At 43.5% G+C, this 24,868-nt stretch overlaps 1 protein-coding gene across 1 annotated transcript in view; it reads left to right on the top strand.

Annotated features, from left to right (window-relative positions):
* Positions 1-5,570: 5,570 nt before the first annotated feature.
* The window catches only part of Fam135b (family with sequence similarity 135 member B), a 194,086-nt gene continuing 174,788 nt past the window's right edge, over positions 5,571-24,868 (top strand). The window contains exon 1 of the mRNA XM_075963480.1: positions 5,571-6,272. The gene's annotated coding sequence lies outside the window, so the exon portion shown is untranslated. The remainder of the gene's footprint in view (positions 6,273-24,868) is intronic.

The following is a 24,868-nucleotide window of genomic DNA, read 5'->3' as shown; positions in this document are numbered from 1 at the left end:
AAACTCTGAGTGTGGGTTTAGCATAGCTTATTGGTGATTAGAAGTCTGTTTCTCTGTTAATGTTATTCAAATGAGCTACTCCATGACACATATACAAGTACACTCAAGTCTCAGTGATTGAAAATGACGGTCCACTTCATCAACCTTCGTGGTCTGTCTTAATTTGCTTTCTATTCCTGTGATAAACACCCTGCCTGAAAACAACTCAGGGAATTGCTTCAACTTACATGTTTAGTCCCACACGAAGGGAAGTCGGATTAGGACCGCAAGGCAGGAACTTGGAAGCAGCAGGAACTGAAGTAGACCATGAAAACACACCGCTTACTGGCTTCTTTCCGATGGCTTGCTCAGCTTGCTTTCCTATACCTCCTAGGATCACAGTGGGTCGTGCCCTCCCACATGAGTCATTAATAAAGAAATTGCTCCCACAGACTTAGATTGTCCCACAGGCACTTTCTCAATTGAAATTCCCTCTTCCCAGTTGAACATGACTTGGATCAAGTTGGGAAAAAAAATCTAACTAGGGTGCAGTCTGATGTGCTCTTTGGAGTTTCAGAGGGGATTTCAGGAGTCTAACCCAGGCCTACTCTGAGTGAATCTTGCCAGCTGCTTTCCTTTAGCTTCTGTTCTCAGTCATGTAGATACAAGAGAAGATGATTTTATACAGGTGTGCTGATGTTATGCCTTTTTTCTGTACACATGGGAGGTGACATCTCACCTCTGCTCTTTGTACTGTAAGTGAGGTCCCAGTTAGATTTATGGGACAATTGTCAGTTGCTGGAGGCTGGTCGTGATGACGGGTTGGAAGTTCTCCAAGCATATAGTAGGATGATGTCTGGAATACTTTGGGGCTAAGGCTCACCTGTATGCAGCCCTTGATGATACTGAGGTTGAGAGCAATGTGTTGCAGAATGCTGATAAGATACCCGGATAATGTATGACTAGAAACTCCACAGAAAAATGGAAACAAATTGCAGGAGGCACCGTATGGTGCTTATGCTATGATAAGGAGCTTGGACTCACAATCCAAATCCTGACCTAGCTGCTATACTTGTGTGAACTCAACTAAGTTTACCATCTTGCTTCAGTTTTCTCATCACAGGGATACCCCCAGAATTATCCTAATGGCTCCATGAGATTAGACATAATGTCTAGGATGGTGCTGGTGCCCTGGAAGCACTCTCTCTCCCATGTGCCTGCTATGGTCACTGTTACATACCCCATAGAAAGCCTGGATTGTAGCATGTGGTTAACACAATGTGGATTCAAGACTGTAGAGATGACTCAGCAGTTAAGAGCACTTGGCAGTGTTGCAGAGGGCCCAGGTTCAGTTCCAGTGGCACACAGACAATTGGAACTCCATCTTCAGAGGATCTGGAGCCCTCCTCAGGCCCTATGGGCATCAGGAACAGACATGGTGCATATACACAACGCAGGCAAAGCATTTACATACATAAGACAAAAATTAATACATAATTTTAAAAGCAGATTTCTGGGGCTGAACTGCCTGCCATGTGGACAAAGAGTTTCTCCAAAGTTCAAAGAATCACCCTCTCCTAGGTCTGCTCCAAAATCCATGTCAAACATGCCAAACAATCTTTTAGTCAGCTGTTCAGACATCGCCATTGCACAACTGTCAGAAAGACCTAAGTGTTTTTAAAACTATCTTATGTGTATTGACAAGCAAGAAAACCACCCTGGGAAAAAAAATAAATCTTAAATCTATTCATATACTGTTCTAAATCTCTTCAGTGGCATTTGTATGTTCTCCATACTGTGATGTGGGTTGGAGAAGGAAAGATAAAACAGAGACCATTTACTTAAGAATTTCATTCACAAACACAGCAAAGACAACACAATGATCATAAACACTGACCGCTCTTGCAGTGGACCCTGCTTCAGTTCCCAGCACCTGGTCGGTGGCTCACAATCATCCTTAGCTCTAGTTCACTATCCTGAGTGAGGTAAGCCAGACCCAAAAGAGGAACATGGGATGTACTCACTCATATTCGGTTTCTAGCCATAAATAAAGGACATTGAGCTTATAATTCATGTTCCTAGAGAAGCTAAATAAGAAGGTGAATCCAAAGACAAACACATAGGCATCCTCATGAATATTAACCTTCATCAGGCGATGAAAGGAGACAGAGACAGAGACCCACATTGGAGCACCGGACAGAAATCTCAAGGTCCAAATCAGGAGCAGAAGGAGACGGAGCACGAGCTAGGAACTCAGGTGATCTGAAGCCTACTTCTGACCTCTGAAGACACCAGGAGTGCATGCAGTGCACACATTTCCATGCATGCACGCACATCCATGCAGTACACACACATCTATGCAGGTAGAACACTCATATACATAACATAATCATTCCAGAAATGTCTTTGGTGGGGGAGGGGAAATCTTGTTCTTCCCAGATTGACCTAAGCCATGAGGCTTGTTTATTTCCAAGAGAAGACCTTCTGGCTTTCTTCACACAGATGTAGCGAGTGGTCTGAGATCTCTTCCTGACACTTGCTTCTCAGTACCACAGGGTGTCACTATTGGAAGCATGCCTCCCATCCAGGGATGCTGGCCTGTTCTTCATGGATTCTTTGCTTACTAATACAAATCTCAAGCCCCCTTTGCTTCTTTTTGGGAGAAAACCCTCATCCTAAACCCCAGAGTCAACTTCAGCAAAAATGTTTTTCTCTCACATCCCAGACTGCATAGTTTGATGCTCACCCGCTCAAAGGGACTGTTACAATCATCTCATTCTATATCAGCCCTGGGGTTGGCTAGTGTAACACCTGTCATGGAATCAATCTCCCTCTATTCAATCCAGCTGGTTACCTCTAAATATAAAGCCGAGGCTACTTCTGTTTCTCTACATACTTTATAACCATAGCCCCTGATGAACCAGATTCAGGGTTCTCACTGGCCTCCTCCATAGATGATTTTGAAAATATGTGTATTGTGGAACACCTAATAATGAGATGTTATTAGGTGAAGGAAGCAAGGAGAAGGGTGCCTAGGAGAGTCTCTGGCTTCTATGATTCAATGGATGGGGATGGGACCCATCCCTGAGAAAGGCAAATAGCAGCATCTATAATTTCTGCTTTAAATTAATTTCTAGGGATTTTTCACTGTCGACCTTATAGTGACTTTTCCTTAGAGGCCTTTTGCATTGTCTGGTTGTTCAGGGCCTGGCAATTATCTTAGTTTCATCTCTTGTTGCTTTGAAATACCTGGACAAAACCAACTTAGGGGACAAAGGGCTTATTTTAGCACAGAGTTCTGTATTATGGCCCATGATAGCATAGAAGTCACAGCAATGGGAGCTTGAGGGAGTTGATGAAATCATCTACAATCAGTAATTGAGAATAATAAATGTTCCTCTGCCTAGGCAATGGTGCCACCCACAGTGAACAGGTCTCCCCGCCATAATTAGCATAATCAAGATAATCCTCCTGATCTAGACAATCTTTCATTATATTTTCTTCACAGGTGTTTTTAGATTGTGCCAAGTTAAAATTAAAATTAAACAAATGTACCATCTAAGAAGTGATGTAGCAATAAAAATCAATAAAAAAAGAAGTGAATAGACCCAGCTACAAGGAGGGTATAAGACAGAGGGTGACTGAACCCAGATGCCATCAACCATCGCTCCAGCCAAAAGCCTGATAGTATCGTGATGGCTGATCCATGAGTAGGGCCTTAAAAGGAAGGGCTTCATAAAAATAATTTATAATGCCATTTTTGTCACAGAGGGGACAGGGGTAGGTTTGGTGATATATCTGATTGGAATATGTGTCATTTACATATGTACACACAATCTATGTAATTTTTTTCCTCAAAAATTAAAAAAGTTTTACAGAATTCATGCCTCTAATCCTAGCCCTTGGGAGACAGCAACAGGAAGATCAGGAGTTCAAGACCAGCCTTGGCTACACAGAAAGTTTGAGACTAGGCTTGATTTTTATGAGATCCTCTCTCTCACGATGAAAATATGTTTTACAGATGAGTACATTAAAAGTCTCATTCCCACTCCAAATTTTCCATTCAATTTTCTCCCAGCCCTTACTGGCCTTGGTTATTTCCCCCAAGTTTCTTACCCGGCCCCTCCGCCCAGTGTATTTCTATGACAAGACAGGAAAATACAGATTGGCCTGACTATTTCTCTCCTTGATTCAGGAGAGCTAAGCTGTTTGAAACATTATTCTGTACTACACTTTTTTCACTTAATCTATCACAGAGATTTCTAATCTAGATGCTTGAAGCATGTTCCAACACAAGGGAACAACAATTGCAGCATACCTGCTCTGCTGGGCACCAATAAGTGTAGAGAAAGAAACACATCGGAGGCTTGCGTTGACTTTCAAAAGTAAGGTTGCATAGAACTGAAATGCAAAATAAATGTCACCCGATTTAAATCATATTTCAAGGACAAATATTTGCAAAAGAAAGGCAAGCATTTCCCCGATGGAGAAATAAATATTCCTTTATTAGCCATCCTCCCAGTATTTACTTGTGTGTGTATTGTTCCATACTTGGCTAGTTTACTATGGGGAGGATCAGCAAAGCAGATGGGTCATTTGTTCTGGTCTCTGTGCCAACAGCCCCCTCACAATAACCCTTTTGCAGGAACTTACTGCCGCAGTAGCCAAAGAGGCACTCTTCTTCACATGATGACCCAGCCTTTCCCCCTACATAAATGCCTTAGGTGTCCCCATTGTGTTCAAGGTCAGGTCTAAGCACCAGTCCTTGGTGTGAATCTAGCTGGTGTCTCACCTTCCTTGGCTCCCTCTGATCTAGCCTTACTGGATGTCCCCTGTGTGGGGGGAACAGGCAAACAAACAATCAAAATGGAACAGTCCCGCCTGTCTAGTTGTAGGGCTTTTGCCTGCCCCTTTCAATCTGGAATGAACTTCCCCGTTCATTACCATCACCTTTGATTGTACTCACTCACACCTTCTTGCAAGGGTCTTTCCCTCACTGCCCTCTTGCGACCATCCGACTTTCTAGCTGGTGTGAGTTAGCGCAGCCTAGTCTAATAGAGCGCTGAACCTCCGCCTATCAGCACTGGTTCCGCTCTAAGGCTCCCCTGTTACCTGTAACAAGTAGGACACACAAACTTCTTGATACAGTCATGTAGGATGATGCATTCCTAGGCAATCTACCCGCTGAAGGATGGCCAGCAGATGGGAGTTGCCTTATCTTTCCCCCGTTGTTCTCATCTACTCCATGGACCAAATCGGCACACCTCTAAACCTCCAGTGTCCAGTATGAAGAACGTCTGCACATGATGGGTGAGTTGTTGACTAACGACCATTGCGTATTTAGTAGTGGTGGTATAGGTCGCTTGGCACTTTTAGCCTTTCAGCATGTACTTGTTGCCTCCCCTGACTTCTCCCAAGTTTAATAACCCTCTCCCCTTGGGGTCTGAAAGGAACCTTCCAGCTGCATCTCAGTCTTGGTTCTAGAGGACAGTCCCAGCGTGGGGACTGAGCATGCTCCTGGCCAGCTTGGGCTGTTTGGGGCCCGACTTCTCTGGCCCAGCGTCTTGCGCCCTCCACAGGCTGGGCGGGCTGGCAGGAGAGCCTGCAAGCAGGCGGGGTTTGGCCTCAGGGCAGCCTGGCGCGTCTAGGCTCTCCTGGCGGACAGGGGTGGGGGATTGGAGCGGCGCCTCCCAGCCAGTCGCACAGCCTACCACGGTGCGCAGAGGCTGCAGGAGCAGAGCCGAGCGGCAGGGAGGGCTCTCTAGGCCTTGAGCGCGCTCTGTGTGGTGCTTAGGTTTGGGCTTAGGTCCCGGTGGGGGAAGGAGAAGCGCAAGGGCGCTGAGGTGAGCAAAGCCCAGAGACTCAGCCAGGGCTCGAGTGCAGTCTCTCATTCTTCTCTCAAGCGGGGGAAGAATTCCCTTAACCACATTCACAACCTTGCCTCGGGCACCTTAGCTGGGGCTGCCAGGAGGCCGTGGTGGCCGGGCAGCTGTTGCACCAAGAGGGGGCAGCTGCGGAGTTCCATAACCATAGCAACCGCATCAGTACCAAGGCGGCAGTGGCGGCGGCAGCAGCGGCGGCGAGGGCAGCATCCGTTTGCTCCTCCTCCAGGCAGCCTCACAGTGGAGACCTGAGACACAGCTCGCAGGTGCCGTGGACTCCTTGGTCCGCCCACGGTCGCTGCCAGTGTTGGCTGCTGGAGAGGTGAGAAGAAGAGAGCGGGACCAGAGCTGGAACTGGGCCCTAGGAGGTGAGAGAGAGAGAGAGCGAGCGAGCCCTGCAGTGGGAGACAGGTAGGTGAGAACGCTCTGGGGTCACCAGCTGTAAAACTCTCTCCTTTGTGGCAGTGACGTTTTGGGAAGCGCGGATGCTAGTTGGATGGCTTTCTATTACTAAGTGAGGATTCTGCCGCGAAATGTGTTTTTATCTTTCTCTTTTTTCTCCCAGATCTCTCTGTCCTCTGATCTTGCCCCACATGTGGGCAAGTCTTGAGAGGACAAGAAGGAACACTGATGTGACTGGGTGAATGAGGTGGTTCCCCAGGGGCTCATTTAGACCTGTCTGTTCAGGTCCTCTGAGCCACTGAGGAGCAAGCTCAAAAGACCTTGTTGAGATGGAGGGGGTTACGGTCTCTGTTCTGTGTGGGGCAGCTGACTCAGAGACCTTCTTTTTTGGGGGTGGGATGCAATGTAGTTCAGTTGTGGTACAGAAAGGGACCATAACACACAACAGCTCTTCATAGGTAAAACCAGCTTTAAACACAACCACTGCAGGACATATTTAGACAGGGTAGTAGTAACTCTTAAGATGTGAGGACCAAGGAGTACCCCTAGAGTTTACTGTGCTGTAGATAAGATGCTTTGATTGTAGCGGGGGGGGGGGGATCTGATAATAAAAGAAATAAGATTTTTCAACCAGCGTTAGGAAGAGACTCTCCTCCCATCCTCCTCATCTACTTTCCCCCTCCCTCCCTGATGCCAGCAAAACAAAAACTGGATGGTGTTCAGAGACACCCTTCAAGCCCTTGGCCACTGATAAACCATCCCACTTTCAGACAGCTAGAGAAGAGAACCCCACTTCAGTCCCTCATATAAACTGGGGGACAATGTTTTCCACTAGGTTCCAATGCTCTTAATGTTAAGTTTATTTTAAACCCTAGATTCACTTGGTATCTACACTGTATGATGGACTGTTAACTGCGTCTTTGGGCCAGGGAGAGGGCTGGAGCTTTTTGGCACATGATTTCACCCAGTTCAGTTGGGAGAAGAACCCCAAAGGACCCAATGGGAAGAACGTCGAGTTCGATGGATAATTTGAGTCAAAACCTCTTCATAGAGTTGAGCAGATTTCTGAAGAATTTCCAGGACAGGTAGCCACTAACTGTGAAAGGGTTCTCTTTTTATATCCTAGCCTCAGGGGACTGTGATAAGACCCAGTTAAAAGGCTATGTTCTTTAATTGGGCTTTTAATTTATGATGTGGTTATGTTACCCAAGAGGATGTGATCTGGCCAGTATTTCATCTGGGGATATATGCCACAAGGAGAACAGTATATTATAGGGAGATGGTACATTGTCACATAGAGGAAAGAGGGCAAGAGTCTGGAGTCAGAACTGGGTCTCAACTCTGTTTATATGATACACCTGTTGTATGACCTTGAATTGCTCCTACCTTGTTGGGACTTCCCTCGTTTATGGCATGGGATACTAGCAACCCTTGGAGTTTGCTAGGCTCTCCTAACAACCAAATGTAATGGGAGAGGGTACAAGTGGGAAAGGATTTTAAAGTCTGATGACTAATGCAATTTTAAGAAAAGCATCATTTTCTAAAGAACAAGTCTCAGATTAGCAAGGCATGACATAGATATCACCTATGGAAGGAGCGGAAATACTCCTCAGTGAGTCATGGCTGGAATACTGTCTTGTTCTGGAGATACCTGGGCAATATAAAAAGGGCTTTATTTGGGGTAAACACTGCATGTCCTTCTTGTTTATGACTGCTGAAGGTCAAGAGCTTTGCCGTGGAAGGTGGTGCTCCAGTCTGTCCATCAGTGAGTTCTCTGTAGCACAGAGTGGACCGAACATTGGAGAGCGCAGAGAGTATTTGCAAAAAGGGAGGATTCCTTTAAATGCCGCACACACTGTGGGTTCTTTGTGAGCTGCAATTGTTTCAAATCCAGCTCCACTCTGTAATGCCAGATTTATTTGATGAACCTGACCAAATCCGTAGAGTTAGATTTCACTGCTGAGGGAACTGTAATCTCTGAAAGGAGCCAGGCCTGGTGTTCTGCCCTTCTCTGCTTGTTTGTGCTTCTGCGTTGGCCCATGCTGGTGTCTTTGCCAAAAGTAACCATTCCTCACTTTCTCCTTCTTTTTGTGAACCAGTTCAAAGGCCCCATCAGACCTGGAGCCTTCCCAACAGGACATTGTGTACCTGTTGTGACGGGAAGAGTGTGCTGTGTCATTGCTTGTATACACATGTCTTTTCTCTTTAGACTCTATGTTCCATAAGGGCAGAGGCTTCTGCCTACCTGGCCTTCCTGGTGGCCCCTCAACCTATTTTGAATGGTGCTGAGTGAGAGAATAGACTTTATCCACAACCTGACCACATGTCCTGGAAGAGGTACCACAAAGTCTGTTCCTGGTACCTTCCTGTCTCAGGCTGCAGCAAGCCAGATTGATGTTTGTACTCTGCTATGCATTGTTTAGGGCCGGACCACTGAAGCAGAGTGAAAGGTACCACAGGCACAAACTTAGTCCCAAAACATTCATTTCTTTTCCAGGGACACTTTAGAATTGTTGTAGTCTGGTGCTAAATGGCTTTCATATAACATTTGCTGAGTGTTTCAGATAGGATGTGTTCCATTTAGAATGTATTTCTGGTCCTTCCATTTAACTCTTTTAACAGCTTTCATAAAATGGTAAACTGTACAAACAGGCTTCAGAGAGCCTAGGACTCGGCACAGGTTCTAAGAGGTCTGAGAGCTAGGGTGCTAGACTCCCCTTTTATCTCAGTTTCCTCATTTGTAGCATATGACTGTTGACATCAAACTCACAGTTGATGCTGACCACTTAGGAACAGCAGTGCAGGAAGAAAAAATAACACCTTCCCATGACCCACAAAGTACTCAGCATCAGCACATGCTCGCTTTTACTTCATTTCTTCCAGAAAATGAGCAGCAAGCCTGAGCTTAATTGCACAGGCCTGGATGAGATGCACTCCAAAGCCCCGCCTCCTCTTCTTGTTAGCTCTCTGTGACCTTCAGTAAATCATTCTATTCCCTCAGCCACTTGCCTTCCCTGTAAGAGATCATAATGACGGTTACCTTCCCAGATTGGCTCAGAAGACATAAAGTAAGAAAAATGGCATGTGACTTCCCAATGAAAAATATAGTTGCCAATTATAGAAGGTTCCGGCATTATTTTAAATGCCCCAAATCCATTTCTTTCCTGTATTGCATCTACAAAATAGACATTGAGATTGATGAAGGGGTAGAGGGAGAGAGGGAGAGAGAGAGAGCAAGCGAGAGAGAGAACACCTTTTGGTTATACGTGAGATGTGAGAGTCCGTGAGGGAGGGGAGTCCAGTTAGTTGTGGTTCTGGTTCTGATTCAGGAATGGGTTCTAATTCTGACATCGTTTATAGGACTGTTGACCTGTCCCCCATGTTCAGACCTTGGTTCCATTATCTATAATTGGCCTGGAGGATTTCAATGGCCCTACTTACTTGTCTTTCAGTACTCGTACACGTTGACCTATGCTCTCTTTACCGAGGTTTCATCTGTGGTCTTCTATCTCTGGCTCTCCATCTATCCTTTTCATCAAACCTTAGAACTTGTTCAAAACTTTAGACTTCAAAGCCTAATGCCACCACTGACACCAGGAGTCTTTTCTTTCCTTGTGAAGGTAAGGTGTTGAACATGATCTTTGGCCTTTGGGATTTTTCGGATACCTCAGTCCACCTCTCCCCAGGTAAAATGTTTTGCTGCAATGTCTAGCCTGCAGGAAGCACTTTATTTAACCAACTGGAAGGTGCATGTATGAATTCTGATATTATCTGAGAGGGTTAGTGGAATCTGTACGATCTCTAATGCTTTTGGATCTCCTGGACTATGGGTGATCAGCAATGTTGAATGTTTCTGCTGAAACAGGAGCCATTTTTAGGTGACTACACAGTAGTCTCTGACGTTGTAGTAGAGGATGATCGCACCACCTCCAAAGGTGACTGACACCATGAATCAGTCTCTGTGACCCCCCCCACCCTTAGTGTGGGTTGAGTGGGATCCTGCTCATTGGGTGTATAGAGTTTATGTAAAAATTTTTTCCCTCTGTCCTTCCACATGCCAGACCTGGAAGTTCTACCATGAACTGAGCAAGGTCCTGCTAATAAACTTAGCATCTGTTTTGGGTATCAAACATTAGAAGTGAGAAGAATGCACCAGGTCAGGTTCAGGTTATATGAGCCAGGGGAATGGCCTTCTACCCATTCCCTGGAAGAGACTGTCAAGGTTGATTTTAAATAATAGAAGAGATCTAAGCTCTGGTCTGAAAGAATATCTGTGTGGAGAACAGAGGGAAAAACAAGTGGGTATAGGAGGTGACATGAAAACGGAAGAAGAAGTACCAGGAAGTGAGTACGAGGCTGGGCTGAGATAAAGTCTTGTCCATGGGATCTGGTGAGAGGGAGAGAGGTGACATCACTGAGAGTCTGCACACCAGCCTCTTAAGTGTTCCCTCTCCTCTGAAGGTCATGGGAAGCCATGGAAAAAACAGTATTTGTGCAGAGTGCTCTTGTTTCTCTAGCTACAGAGTGGAGGGTAGACTAGAGGAGCTAGATCAAATGAAGCATGGGATGGCCTGAAAAATAACCTGGCAGGTAAGAGTTGCTTGCAGTTGGGCCATGGGAGCCAGGATGCAGAGAACAGGAGGTAGCGAGTCGTGTGATAATGGTGCCGGAGAACTGACCATGCTGCTTCATCTCTCAGACAAATGTCCGAGTGGAGCACTGTCAGGACTGGGGACCAGTGAGGGAAAAGGAAAAAAGGGACACAGTTGTTTTCCTGGCTGTCTTCCAAGACTCACTACAATCACTCTGGGTCTGGTCCTTTCACCCTGTACCTGAACTAATCAATCTGACATTGAGTTGGCACGCTGGCCTCCCTGGTGAGCCTCTGTACACAGCAGCTGGCTTGATGGTTGGAAAATTGAAATTGAATTTGATAAATCAAAGCCCTTCTCTGTTTTTGTAACCTAGAGCTGAAAACCTCTCTCCAAACTTTAACCTATTCCCACCCCAAGATAGACCCTCATCGTAGCCTCTCTTACTGTCCCCACCTGTCACGATATTCATTTTTAACCTCTGGTCATCTTGTTCATATCCAGCAGTCCACAGAGATGCATTCTCCTGGGATCCCCTTTTCTTCCATAAGCAAATGTTCATTTGCAACGTATATTGGTAGCAGCTACAGTGTCTCCTTATGAGAAAATTAGCCCACCCTTTGTCACCTACTTCTGAACAACATCTCTCTTTCCCCTATCTTTCCCTGCAGTACTGTAAAAAGTGTACCATGGAACTCCCACTGGTAGAACAAATTTTCTCAAGTGATGTGTGCTCAGTGTGTGCATACTTGAATAAATGGATTCACGAATGAATATAGCATTGGCTTCTGAGAACTCCCAGAAGAACAATAGGTCCTCTCCTGATGCGAGATGAGTCTATGTTTGTCAAGTGGATGAATGTATGAAGAAAAACAAGATTTCTAGACTCTAGGGTAAATGATGATCCCAACATTATAATGATGCAGAAGATAAACAATGACATTCTCAATAATAGATTAAAAATTAAACCATTAATCATTACAGTTTACATCCCTCTGATGTACTCTGCATGTCCTGGCAGTTGGACATCAAGACCACTCATAAATGCTTCATGAGACATGGAAACCTAGAGAAGTCCCTGTTTGATGAGTCCCTAGTGTGGCATTCACTGGAAGGTCTGGCTGCTTGGTACTCATTCATACTATATTTTAGGCATTTTTTTCTCTCCAGTGTTTGATGTCATGACTTATATTTTAATCAAAGTTATAGTTTTTCTTTGTTTGGCTTCACAACACAGGGAAGTTTTCCCCTGAGAACTTCCTTTCTTATTTTGTGTTAGGGGAAGTGATGTCACAGTTTCTGAGATCACAGTCTTCAGCTATGGGGGATTGGTAAGGGTAATGAAGAGAAGAGGTGTATTCCATCCTGAGGGGTGAGGGAACGTTGGGCATGTAGCTATTCCCGAGGCAGAGCCACCTGTTTCCCTCTGATGGAACGTTTTGTTAGAGCACAACAGGAAGTCTCTGTATGGACATGAGCTATGGCCGGAATGGCGAAGATGACTCTGATTCAGACTTGTCTACCTCTTCCAACCAGATGCACCTCCTGGTAATGTCTCAAGGAGAGGCTCCCGTGGAGGCTTTGTTGACATACCAGTGCCTCTCTTTTTCCCCAACAGTCAGTTAAATTCCTTTGAATTCAGCTTTGACTTGAGTGTCTGACATTTTTGTGTCCAGACATTTATTCTTCTTGGGCTATTACATTTTAGTGAGCTGAGTATCTGGAGTCATCTGCTATGAGAAACCTGATAGAGAAAAAAAATGAATAAGAACTTAAATATAAGTGCTGGAGAGGCTGCTCAGTGGTATGATGTTTGTCACTCTTGCACAAAGCCCTGGATTTAACTATCTGTAACACACACACACACACACACACACACACACACACACACACGTACACATTCATCTAAATGTGTCTAAAAACACATAATAAACAGATAATCTGAAACAAATTATGTCCCTCAAGCAGGACGTGGGGCAACTGTCCTAACTTGTGCAGTGAAGGGACTTGAATATACCGTAACTCATCTAGTCCACATATATTTTATAAGAACACTTTATGACCCCCGTTCTGTCCTAGAAGCTTAGAGGGCTAAAGACAATGTTTCTTCCCTTAAGAAGTACACAGACTATGAAAAGAAACAGAGTGGAGAAATCACAGAACAGAATGGGTCAAGCACAGAAGTGACTCTTCCAGGGATGTGCTATGAGTATAGGTTAGAAGGATGATATTCAGCCATGATTAGACCAGGTGGGTAGCTTCTGGGAGGGAAAGATACCTAAAAGAGGACATAGATGGTAGGCTGATGTTAGACAGACAAGCATGGCGTATGGAGATAGGAGGTATTTCAGATAAAGGGTAAAGCCAGTACTGGGACCAGCATTTCTATAGGACACTGCACACTGCGGGATGAATGGGTGTGAAGTACCTGGGGGAGGTTTGAGACAAGGGTGAGAAGAAAGAAACGTAGATAGTTAAGCACACACTGAGCCAAACAGGGTCTTGGGCACCTTACAGGGGAATCTAGTTTTAGCTGGATCCAAATGTGAGTTGTGGGCAAATTTTACAGTGAGGAAATGTCACTAAATTCTTGTCTTTAAATTTTTTCCATTCTGTCTACAGTGTAGAAAACACACAGGGAGAATATAGGCAGTGTAGAGGCCAGAGACAGTAGTTAGATGGGGAACTACAGGGCACATGGAGGCAAAGACATCCCAACTCAAATGAAGGTAGTACACGGAACTGGAGACATGTCAAGTCAGTGGACTCTGAGGGCTTTGCTAGATGACTCAGAACACCATGAAGGAGAGTGGATGGGGTTACTAACTTGTTCTGACACATGGACTTGTTGTTGAATTTTGACTGGGGGACATAAGGCCAAGACAAAAGGTTTTAAGGCGGGAAATGATGAATTCTCTTTGAATAAAGTAATGTAAAATCTCTGAAGCTGTCCATATATATTGTAGGTAAATAGAGATATATCAGAAAGCTTAGGGGAGAAAAAGGTCTTGGATGCATGTGTAGAATTAAGAAGCCATGGGCAGACATTTCTTGAGATGACAGGAATGGAAGTTATCACCCTAAGCAAATCAATAAAGAGAAGAACTCTTTATGAGAAAGGGGATCCTGAATATTATTAATTGGATTTAATGAGTTATAAAAAAAATGACATGAAATGAAAACAGAGATGAAAAGTATTTAGAGAGACTGGGGAGCTGGAGAGAGGGAGAGAATGAAGAATAGAGGTGACCAATGTACATGCACACATATATGGATTTTAAAAATGCTGTAATAAATATTTAAATAAATAATTACATTTCTACCAATCAACTTCTAAGGCACATAGAATTCCAATAAGTTAAAACATTGGTTTTATTTGAGAAGAGATGAGAGAATTGAGAGTGGGGGTGGGAACAAGAGAGGGTACTGTTGAGGTCAGCGTGATCAAAGTATATTATATACATTCATGAAAAGACATAGACTCATTGATTTCTGAAATTAATATTGGTCATGAAGTTTATCAATATAGAAAACATCACTATTCTAAACTCACAGGCCCTCTACCTCTTCCCACCCAAAATGAAAATCACAAGTCAATCTTTCTCCTGGGTAGTTTCCCTTCGTAGAGACTTCTCTATGAAGACACTGCTGGCAGCGTCACACTATCCCTAAGGCCCCTATGGTTCACTTCTTCCCTGGCTCAGGCCCTTTCTTCACAGAGTTCTCTCTGGAAATTTCTCCACATTTCTAGATCCTGAAGTTGCTTTATTTTTATTCATAGTGTTAGAATAATCTTAAGAAGAATTTGTCCACCAACGCAAATAATTCAAATCAGACCAAATTAGACCGAATCAAGGCCCACCCTTACTGCAATACTTCTGGGTGGCCAGGGGCATGGTGAGGAAAATGGAGAGAGACAGAGCACATTTTGTTTTTCTCAATGGCAGCCTAAATAGCCTGTAGGAGTAGTTCTGACTCTCCCTGGGGAGGGGTCAGTGCTTGGTGGGCTTCCCGGAGGTGGTGTCTGGACCAAGGCAACTCCCAGGGAGAGGGGGCTTGAAATAGAGCTTCCTGCTCCATTCCTGCTCCAAGGGTGGATGCTATGGGCTGGGGTGACACTTTCAATCAATCACATAGTGTTCATGATTCTATCGTTCTCTGAAATAGTACTATAGATATATCGAATTATTTTCTTACTGACTCTCTGTCTTACAAGATAGTGTGCTCGGAAGTACCTGGACTTCGCTACATTTATAACTGCATCCAATACTCAGGAGAGTTCCTATCTACAAACAGGATGCAATAAATATTTATAAAATAATAATGAATTAATATTCGAAATCTCCAATAATAAAATACTGCTTTCTATTTTCAGTTTAAAATCGGTAACCACAGCATGACTGAAGCATCGTCAGCACAGACTGGTCAGAAGGTGGGCATCTGGTTCAAGGGCACACTGAAACCTGGTCCCAGATACTGCTCCTTCTCTGAGGCAGCCTTCCCTGCCTGTATCTTTTGCCTGCACTGGCAAAAGTCTTCCAGGTTGCAGTTTAGTGGGAAAGACACTACAGCACAGCACATAGTTCATCACCAGGACTTAGAGTAGGGCAGACTAAGCCATCTAGCAGATGACTGCTACCCAGGATACTGCTTAGCCCAGGGGTAAATGTTTTATCATTTCTTGGGAGTCATTTCCTATTGAGACCAGTAATTAAGGGTGAGCAGTACAGCCACCCTGTTGTATTTAATCCAAAGATAAGAGCCATGTTCTCTTGGATAGTGATTCTTAACCCGAACGATGTCAAGGATTCATTGAACATGTGATAAAATACACAGCCACTCTTTTCAGACAAAGCTAATGAAACACATCCTGTTAAACCTTACCAGAGTCATCACGGAATCCCCAGTTCTCTCACGGTTCCCAGTGAAGAACGGATCTTTGGATAGGGCTTCCTTGGAACTGTGAAGATCCTGCATGTACGTCATATGGTGGATGCATTCTTACTGAGCTTCTGCACAGCATGTCGTCTGAGTGCACGTAAGACAGGAGTGTGTCAACTAAAAAGCATCATCTTTACAGGGAAGCATGTCTTGGGTTGAATCCCGGTTCTGACTGGAGTTAACACTTTGTCCATCTCTCCTGGGATTGCCCAGTTTTCTGGGAAACCTTTCAATCCTGGATAACACAGCTGGGATGGTCACACTAGTTCTAATACTTGTTAGTTCAAGGACCCTAGGCAGTTCCTTGGTCTTGTGGAGGGTCTCGCTACTCTGTGTCTTTGGTCAAGTTCCTGAGATACAAAGCCAGAATTGGGATTCTTGAGAGTGATGGACTGATGTTTTGTCTATTGAAAGAGGTCAGGGAAAGAGAGAGAGGTTGAGGGGGGGAAGGAGGGAATGAGGTAAAATGGGAATGAGAGAGAGGGATAAGAGAGAGCAAGAGTGGAAGAGGGAGAGGGAGGGAGAGAGAAGACAGAGAGAGGAAGAAGAAAGGAGAGGAAAGGGGGAAAGAGATGGAAGGAAAAACAGAAAAGAGAAGAGAAGGAGAGAGGACAAACAGAGATGTTGGTATAGTTCCGGTCACAGTGTAATTGTTCTTAAGGCTCTGGGCTCCACATGGCCCATAGTATAAGGGCCAGGATTGTGTGATGGCCTGTGTATCTGTCTTTGGCCACATTTCTTCTCAAATATTTGTGAGCAAGGAAGTTACTATCAGCCTGGGACAGTTCTCAGGAGGCTTTCTTAACTATGTCCTTTGTGTTATCAGCCAACACAAGAATTTGGTGAAGGGCACCCAATAGAGGACCACTCATCACCTTCAATACATTATAACCTATTTCCATCGGAGCTCACCCAGCCTGCTTTTGATATAAACTAGATGCTCAGGGGACCCTGAGAGAAGTATCCAGAAAAACATACTGCTGTGCAAGGGTCCCCTAACCTTGGAGTGCTTGAAAGCCAGGCAGCTTTGCCATGACTTCCTTTTCCATTTTCGCTGCACTGTTTGCTACTTGTTTCTCACAAAACATGAATGCAAATATATTTTAGCTACAAATAAGAATGAAATATTGTCATTTGGATAAATATAGATGGAGGCATCAAGAGGTAAAATAAGCCAGCATAGACATAAAAGCATCCAAATGGGTTTCATTCTATGAAAGAATTTATTGTTTGGGAGAGAACTCACAAATTTGTTGCTCAAGGCCAAATGGTTAACCCTAAACACAGAAGTGCTGAAAGAGAGTCCTGCACAGCGGGGGGCTTCCTCCCAGATCGGGGATTAGGCACAGATCACACATAAACACCCTTTTCACAGAGAGATCCTTTATTAAGCAGGGAAGAAAAGTTAACCTGGCTGCTTTCTGACTTAGGCAGAAAAACAGTAGCAAATGACCTTGAAGGTGTAATTTTAAGAAGAGAAAGAGGGGAGGTTTGTATTAGAATGGGCTAGGAGCAGTGGTGCAGGAGATAGAGGACAAGCAAGAAGGGGACCGAACAAGGGAAAGGGTGGGAGTATTTGTCCCAGAGGGACAAAGGACTGCCTCTGCACAGAGGGGAGACAGACATGGCACATAGGCAAAGGACAGGTTATAAAGGTAAAATGGGAAACCCCGTGTTAAAATGAGGTGTTTAGCTTGGGCATGTTAATTAGATGAGCTAAAGGGGACTTTCTTTTGCTGAACTTCAATACTTCAAGAGCTGAACCTTGGTAGATAGCTTCAGGAGGAGAAAGTGGCCAAATCAGGGAATAGACCTTGGTGACTAGCTTTAGAAATTTAATCTAACTTTTTTTATTATCAAGGTAGAGGGAACGGGGGGGGGCAAGGCCTGTCAGAGCCATAGTCTATTTATTAAGCAACATTCTTCCCTTGATCATGGTTAGAAGCTCAGCTTCCTCATGGATGATCTCAACACTTCAATTGTGTGTGCTACTTAACTTGTGTTACCTTTGGTTTCTTTTCCCCTGAAGCAACGATAAAATGCATCTCACGTGGACCTGCTACTAGTAATAATACTATACTAATAAAATGGAACAGATTCAATTACAATTCACAGTTCATAGTGGGAGATTATTTAGTGCTTGCTCCGATTAAAGAGTGACCTGAATACTTTAGTATCCATTAAGAAGAGGCAGCATTTTACTCTTTAAGATAATTTACTGGTTTTTATTTTATGTGTATTGTTGGCCTGCATGTATGTATGTGTGTTTATGTACCATGTGTGTGCAGTTTTGCTTAAGGCCAGAAGATGATATTGTAGCTCCTAGCCTTGGAGTTATAGAGAGTTTGGGGACTCTGTGTGGGTGCTAGGAACTAAAGCTGAGTCCTCTGCAAGTGCTCTTAACTACTGAGCCATCCCTCCATCCCCTGAAGCAAAAAACAAGGTTGCCTGGGTTAGATTTTTACTTAATGGTGTATCTCATAGGATAGATCATGGGATGACAGTGTTTGTTAGGTAGCACCTTGGACCTTCTGTGTTGCACTTGGGAGATGATCATGATTTAGGGGTTCTAGAACATTCATGTGTGACCATTCTAAGCAAGGACTTAATTGAGAAGCAGAGCTAGCAGTGAGTCTTCAAACCAACCAACAAACAACAACAAAAAAAAAATACCAAACTATAGTCCATAGACTTGACTGGAGTAATACAAAAGAGAGATTTCTGAAGTGTCAGAGAGCATCTGACACTGATGAAATCAAATATAAAGTATTTTTTATTCGAAAGACTGAATATAAGTTATGTGGAAATAGGTTTCTAGGGCACACAACATGTGAGGTGTTACTTCAGGTAGATGAGATGTGGCTTTTATGAAACCTTGTTGATTTTAAATGAGAGCATAAAACACACTGAAGAATAAATTACCCTTTTCTGTTTGTTTAAAGGAAATATATAAAGATAGGATTAACTTTTGAATCTTGGGACCAGGGTAGAATCTGTCAAGTATGGCATTTCAGCATGCAGGTTTCTGTTGGCCTTTGGGAGGAATAGGATGGTTATTTATATAATTGCTTCTGAATCACACAATAAGGTTTCCTTGCTTTTTTATTGTTTCTTCTTAGTTTTTAAATTGCATGAATATTGGAAGTAAAGAGTGACCAATACAATCATGTTTAAGGGATATTTTAGCCTTATCAGTGTGATGATATTTTATTTGTGCTATAACAAATAAAGCTATCCTGAGGATCAGAGTGTGGAGTGATCACTAGTTAGCCATAGAGGCCAGGTAGTGGTGGCACACACCTTTAACAAAAGCATGTTGATCTCTGTTAGTTCCAGGCTAACCTAGGCTACAGGAGATCGATCTAAAAGAGAAACAGAGCCAGGCAGTGGTGGCTCACACCTTTAATCCCAGTATTTAGGAGTCACATGCTTCTAATCTCAGCACTAGGGAGGTGGAGAAAGGAAGGGATATGGCTGGCTGGAGAGAGGAATATAAGACAGGAGGAGATAGGAGCTCAAGGCATTCTCAGTCTGAGGACTTGTAGAGACAGGATATCCCTTTCGGTCTGAGAATTTCATAGAAGTAAGAACTAGTGACTGGCTGTTTTACTTCTCCGTTCTTTCAGCATTCAACCCCTAATAGCTGACTCTGGGTTTTTATTATTAAGCCTGATTAGAATTTCTGCTACATATCAGTCAGCACTGAAGATGAAGGAAGGGAAGTTCTTTCTAAGGCCCTCTGTGTGCCGGGGCTAAGGAAGGTTAGTTCACTCTTAGATAACACTCCTACTTGAACTCTATGTAGAAACTATTGTCAGCCACAGAGGAAGGGGGGAGGAGAGGAGGCACAGAGACGGTCAGTACTTGCTCTCAGTTGCACAGCAAACCTGAATGGAAGCCAAAACTTTATTCCACGGTAGTTTGGTCGCCAAAAACATTTCCTTTCCCTATCACTTTGCAAAAGACTCTTGTGAAGTATCTTTAAAATTTAGCTACTCATCATTTAAAAAAAAAAACCAACAACAACAAAGAAAACAGGGCTTAAAAGCCATCCAAAATAACCCTATGTCCAGTTTACCATGAAGTTTTTCCATTCAGCTGCGAGTTTGGAGGATGTGATTAAACCTTTGTTTGATGACTTGGAGAAGGTGATTCATTTAGGGGGTTGTGGATGGTTATTAATGCCAGGTCTGCTGCAACATCTTTTGACTGTGAACATGGCTATACAGAAATATCATTCATAGGATTAACAAACTGCTCATGTGAAGTACACAAACAACAGATGACTATAAATCCAGGGCAAATCATGTTCTTTGTACTTATTCAGGTAAGAAGTCAAAACTTTACCTATTTATTTTTCAATACATTATTGACGATTGAATCAAAAGTGAAGGGAAATGCATTCCCAGAAATTCCTCATCTGCCCTTTCCTCTCTGTTTGTATGGTTTAATTCAGCATCCCTCTGGATGTTTGAATTCCAAATCAGTGACTAATGTTTATGCTGGAACTTCTGGGATGTTAATGAAATATATTATGTACATCTAGACTTAAAATCAGTATGCTATTTTTAAGATGTGTCACATGTGAAGTTAAAACTGAGGCTATGTTGAAACAGTGGAATGCAGTGGGAGACAGACATTGCAGAGTTGGTGAGTGAGTGTGCCCAGGACTGGAAGCTTCTTTGCAGGTATTCCTGGAGCCCTGAGTTTGGCCTTCAGGGGTAGAAAGGATGAGATATCACCCAAAAGAGGTTGGTGGATTCATTTACACTTTTGGCAGAACCACCCTTTCTTTGGAAGAGCATGGGCATGTGTGTGTGTGCGCACCTGCACACACACACATACACACACCACTTTCATCTGGAACTTCCCTCGCTGGTCCAGATCCATCTCAGTATTCATCTTATGTGGGAAACTTCCCCACCCTTCAGGGGGTTGAGCTTATCACTTCCTTCTGAGGCCTTACAGAACTGGGCTTAGTTAGACCATCGTATCATTATAGTAAGAGACTATGGTGTATGAGGGTAAGAAATTTCTGAGATCCTAGCTCCCATCATGGTTACCTCTGTTCTCATGGCCAAATTACTTGATCTGTGAACTTTATTCATAAAACTGAGATTAATGAAAAGTTCATCCAGGTATGATACAACAAGCCAGAAATTCAAGGCATTAGAAGAAATAGGGGTTGGGATCTGAAGCTTTTTTGGTTTGCATATCAAGTTCCTGACAAACCTGGGCAAGATAATAGGGCTCTTGTCTTGGAATAGATGAATATGCTGAGATCTCCAGCCAACAATAACTAACCCCCAAATACATAGGAGCAAACCTAGCCAAGGTAGTGAAAGACCTCTTCAGCGAGATGATGGAACAGTAAGGAAGAAGCTGATAGCCAGGTCACTGGGGGATCTCCTGTTCACATGGGATGGTAGATTAATATTACAATAGATATGTTACTGAAAATGATCAAAAGAGAAAATGGAATTTATACCAAAATTATATTCAGATACCTAAGGAAAAACAATTTCTGATGCTGATGTGAGACCACACCCCAAAAAAAGAATAGCCAAATCATTCCAGAGCAAAAAGCAGTTGATGGAGATATCATAGAATCTGACTTTGAATTCTGTAACAGAGACATGATAATGAAAGAACATAATGGGACCAAAATGGACATGTAGACTCTTGGAATAGAACACAGGACCCAGGAATAAACATAAGAATATCCAATAACATGCTGGTGCATTTGTCCCTGTGGGCATGTGTGGAGGCAGGGGAGTTCATGAGTGTCCACCCCAATTTGAGACAGGGTATCTCACTGAACCTGGAGGTAGGCCGAAAGCCAGAAAGTCCAGTGATCTTTCTGTCTCGGCTTCACTCTCAGTGCTGGCTTAAGGGTGCATGCTCGTGCATCTCTCTCTCTCTCTCTCTCTCTCTCTCTCTCTCTCTCTCTCTCTCTCTCTGTGTGTGTGTGTGTAGCCACATTAATACTTTAAATAGGTGCTGGGACCTAAGTTTAGTTTCTCACTCTTTTCACAGCTAGTGTTCTTACACACTGAGCCATTTCTCAGGCTTCAGATCTCCCTATACAATTATTTCTATTTTTATTTATGTGTGTCTATGTGAGTATACACCACGTAGGTGTGGGTGCCTGTGCAAACCAAGAGAAGACATTTGATTCCTTAAGTGCTGAAAATATAAGCAGTTGTCAACCACCTGAAGTAGATGCTGGAAACATCAACGTTACACATCACAGAGCTACCTTCTTTCCATCAATGTGCTTACACTAGTATAACAATGCCACCCCTTCTGTGGATTGTACTGGGATTCACTCGATGTATATTTTGTTGGTTTGGGTATATAAGTTATATCTACCACTGTGGTATCTGATGTCCTAAATCTCTCAGGGTCAGTGAACTTTACCATTTGTTTTCATAGTTTTACCTTTTCTAGGATGTCTTGTAGTTGGAATCGCACAGTAGGTACTGCTTTCAGATTGCTTATTTTCCTTAATAATATACGTTTAAGACTCTTATGTACCTTTTCAAGATGCAACCACCCATTTCTTTTTAGTTTTGAATGATATTCCATCTTCTAGAAGTGCAACCACATGCTTATCCCTTCATTTACATCTTGATTGCCTCTAAATTTGAGTGTTTATGAATAAAGATTCCATAAATATTTGCATACAGTTTCGATTTAGGGGGGGATAGACACAAGGGTTCATCTAGTTTAGGTAAGTACCAAGGGACATGATTGTACAGTAAGAGTGTGTTTGGCAACTGTCTTCCATGCATTCTGTTCGTTTATCCAGCAAAGCCAGAGAGTCTCCTTCATATCCCCATTGGTGTTTTTATTGTTTGTTTTCAAGTTAAGTTTTGGTGAGAGTCTGAAGAAAGGAGAGGCAATGACAATTAGTCTAGCAACTTCTAAAGGTACAGAGGATACTGAAGGAACGTGTTGAATATTGAGTGATTCTGAGGTTCTGGTGTAAACGGCAAAGTAGGTAGTGGTGTTACCCGCAGGCAAATGAAACATCAAAATTGAAGATTTTATACTTAGTCTGTGTCACATATTGAAGGTGCTATTTGGGAATTTTTTTTATTTATAAAGGTTCTAGTGGATGTCAGTTATGTCATTGAGAGTAAACCTTGAGGATTAGATCCACTTTTGATTCTGGTCTGAGCTCAGTCTTGCCTGGCCCTCCATGATGTGAAGCCTCAACCGCATACTGCTTTGAACTCCATCATGGTGCTATGGACTCTATCATGGCATGCCTACTGCGATGTACCCACACTGTGGGCCAAAATAGTCTCTTTCTCCTTGATGTTGCCTATCTTAGAATGTTGTCATCATGAAAAGAAAAATAACAAGTCTAGATGGAGGCTGCTCAACACATTGAGAATATAGAACAAAATCTTTATCACACACAATCTCTTCCAAGTGTAGTGAATAGAAATGTAGATAAGTTTAAAAACAAAAAGCAAGCCCAGCTAAGAGCCCTAGCAATAGTGGAGAGGGTGCCTGAACTGCCCTACCCCTGTAATTATGTTGGTGATTACCCCGTTATAATAGAACCTTCATCTAGAAACTGATGGAACCAGACGCAGAGATCCACATCCAAGTACCAGGCTGAATTATGGGAGTCCAGTCAAAGAGAGGAAGGAGGGATTATAAGAGCAAGGTGAAGATCATGATGGGGAAACCCATAGAGGCAGTTGACCTGAACTTGTGGGAGCTCACAGACTCTAGACCAACTAGGGATGCTGCATGGGATCAAACCGGGCCCTCTACATGTGGGCGACAGTTTTATAACCTGATCTGCTTGTGGAACATCTGGCAATAGGACCAGGATCTGTCCCTAGTGCATGACCTAGCTTCTTGAAGCTCATTCCATATGGTGGGGAGCCTTGCTCAGCCTTGATGCAGGGGCTGGGAGGGGGTGGGCTTGGTCCTGCTTCAATTGAATGTGCCAGGCTTTGTTAATTCTCTGTGGGAGGCCTTTCTGAGAAGAGAATGGGGGTGGATTGGGGAGAAGTGGGGAGAGGGGAAGGGAAGGAGGGAGAAGGAAAGGTAATTGGTATGAAAAGTGAATAAATTAAATAAATAAAAACAAAACTCAAGAAGTAATGAGTGTTATGCAGAAGAATATAGAATGGTAAGAGGAAGCAGAAAACTTGCTATGTTAGGGCCATAGGCATGTTCTCTCTAGAGTCATGTGAGCCTGGAGGAAGGACTTTATGTTAGAAGGAATGACCAGAGATCGTCAAGACGGTTCTGCAATATAATTTAACTCTTATGCTTTCAGTTTCTTTTTGAGACAGGGTCCGGAACAAGTGTAGCCTGGGGTAGCCTCAGATTCACAGAGATCCACCTGCCCCTGCCTCCTGAAATACTGAGTTTAAAGGTATGTACCACCATACACAGCCTTATAGATCTCTCTCTCTCTCTCTCTCTCTCTCTCTCTCTCTCTCTCTCTCTCATGCATGTACATGTGTGTAGGTGTGTGTGTGTGTGTGTACATATGCATGTAGAAGCCTGGGGTTGACATCGAGTATTTTTTTCCATAGCTCTCCATTTTTTTTTTAAAGATAGAGTCTCTTTGGCCAGCGAGCTCCAGGGATCCACATATCTCCATGTCCTGTACCTAGAAGCCTCCATGGAGTTACAGATTCATGCTGCCACGCTTGACTTGCTATTAGGGTTCCGAGAATACAAACCCTGGTACTCTGCTTGCATGATGGGTTCTGTGGTAAATGAGCCATCTCCTTAGCCCATGTCTAGACTTCTAAAGAGCTTATTATAAATGTATGGTTTAGACATGGAGTTATAGTTTCTGAATTTTGTTTGACACTTCTCACTTGCCCCTCACAAAATGTGACATAGAGGGTATCATTATTCTTTTTCTATGAGCTAGGAAGAGAGGCTCAGAGAGTCCATCACCTGCAGATGGGCACACAGTTGGTAAATGATGGAACTGCAATGTGTATTATTCCAGATGCAGAATCCATACTTTTCCCCATGCATCACCCTTCACAAGTGGTCCAGGAAACACATCAGCTGTATTCACAGAGC

This window comes from Microtus pennsylvanicus, chromosome 2, assembly GCF_037038515.1.
Source record: "Microtus pennsylvanicus isolate mMicPen1 chromosome 2, mMicPen1.hap1, whole genome shotgun sequence".
In the NCBI taxonomy this organism is placed as follows: Eukaryota; Metazoa; Chordata; class Mammalia; order Rodentia; family Cricetidae; genus Microtus; species Microtus pennsylvanicus.
This window is presented reverse-complemented; position numbering and strand designations above follow the sequence as displayed.